Here is a 1,956-nt window from a genome sequence, read left to right as displayed (position 1 = left end):
ATATTTTTTACATATTTCTGTAAAAACTGAATCACATAGCTTTTAAGTAAAAATACTTCTTTGGTAGAAGTGAAGAGCTGGAAAACAAAAATAAAAGACATGTGTATACTCAGTGCTTTGGAGTTGGTTCCACATCATAGTGATGTTCCCTCTGGTTTCTGAGGCTGCCCATTGCATGAATGGAGAGAATCCATCTTACTCCTGTGGGGTGGCTGGTGAATTCAGATTGTTGTATTGGTGGCCTTTGTGTTAGCAGTGCAAATCCTTATAACAACAATGCCAGAGCAGTGTGTGGAACTCCTCACATCTATCACCACCTATTTTTAAAAGAACAAATACTATTTTAAATGTGCTGTTCTGGAACAAATAAATCTAATTCTATAGATTAGAGCAATATAGTTTATTTCATGAATTCAAAGGCATTATTTTTTTCTTGTTTTGGCTTTCTTTTTACTTTTTTAAATTTTTTTAAAATTTTATACTGGTTTACATACAAAATTCATAAAGTTCATATACATTGGTGGTGGTGTTTTTTCCCCCACACAGGATTTTTCCCTTTTCTTTAATCATCGCTTCCTCCACTCATCAAATTGTGTGAGCCTATGATTAAGCTTCCCTACCTTGGATCCTTATGCTCATCCTACAATAATAGTCTTATACAGTATTTGTCATTATGAGACTGAGTTGGTTCACTTAGCCATAATGTTCTCTAGCCTTCCAAGTCAGATAAGGATTTACAAAAATTATTCCTCTAGCATGCTGTGTAGTATTTCATCATGTTAAGGCACCACAATTTCTCAAATCATTTGATTGTAGTTGGACATTTAGGCTGTTTCCATGTCCTTGTGATGGTGGATAATACTGCTATGGCATTAGTATACAAGTCTCCATCTGTCTTAGTTCTCATTTTCTCAGGATATATTCCAAGCGCTGGAATCACTGGATCATATGTAATTTCAATATTCAGTTTTTTTGAGGAAACACTAACCTATCTTCAGAATGGTTGTACCCTTTTACAATATGACCAACTATGTATAAGAGTTCCTATTTCTTCACATCCTCTCTAACATTTTTTACTTGCTGTCCTGTGAAACTTTGCCACAGCTACTGGGGTAAAATGGTATCTCTTTTTAGTTTTGATTTGCATCTCTCTTTTTTTTTTCTCATTAGGAAAATAAGCTCAATTTAATTAGAAGCACTTTATAAATGGGCACTGTTATTCAGAAAAAGAAGCAAAGGATATGAGCAAATAAAAAATAAGACATAAACAATGCATCTCTCTTAAACCCAGTGATTTGGAGCATTTCTTCATGGGTCTGTTAGCCACCTGGATGTCCTCCTCTGTGAAAAGTCTTTCCAAGTCTTTTGCCAATTTTGTAACTGGATTATCAGTCTTTTTCTTCTGGAGGCCCTGTAGGATTCTATAACTTTTTATTATAAGACTCTTCTCTGAGATAGTATTGGCAAATGCTTATTCCCAGTCAGTAGATTTTCTTTTCACCCTGTTGAAAAAAGTTTTTGATGATCACAGAGATTTAATCTTTAGAAGGTCCCAATTATCACTTTTATCCTCTTCAGAGTGTGCCTTTCTGGCTGTATTTGGCAGTCCCTTTATACCTTATATAGTTGACTAGGCCTTCTGACCTTGGTCCCAGTTTGTCTCTTAAGAACTTTACAGCTTTGGGTTTTACTCTGAAGTCTCTGGTCCACTTTGAGGTGATTTTTGTGTATGGTGTGAGATGTGGATCCTGTTTCAACTTTCTGCAGGAGGCAGTCCAGTTTTGCCAGCACCATTTGTTGAAGAAGTTATCATTTCTCCATTTGATATCTTTGGATTCCTTGTCAGTATCAGTTGACCATAGATAGCTAGGACCATTTCTGGGTTCTCAATTCTGTTCTATTGGTCTATGCTCCTACCATTGTACCAGTATGTTTTGATTACTACTGCTGTGTAGT

This window comes from Elephantulus edwardii, unplaced genomic scaffold (genome assembly GCF_000299155.1).
Source record: "Elephantulus edwardii isolate Elephantulus edwardi_28Jun2011 unplaced genomic scaffold, EleEdw1.0 scaffold00036, whole genome shotgun sequence".
NCBI classification, from domain to species: Eukaryota; Metazoa; Chordata; class Mammalia; order Macroscelidea; family Macroscelididae; genus Elephantulus; species Elephantulus edwardii.
This window is presented reverse-complemented; position numbering follows the sequence as displayed.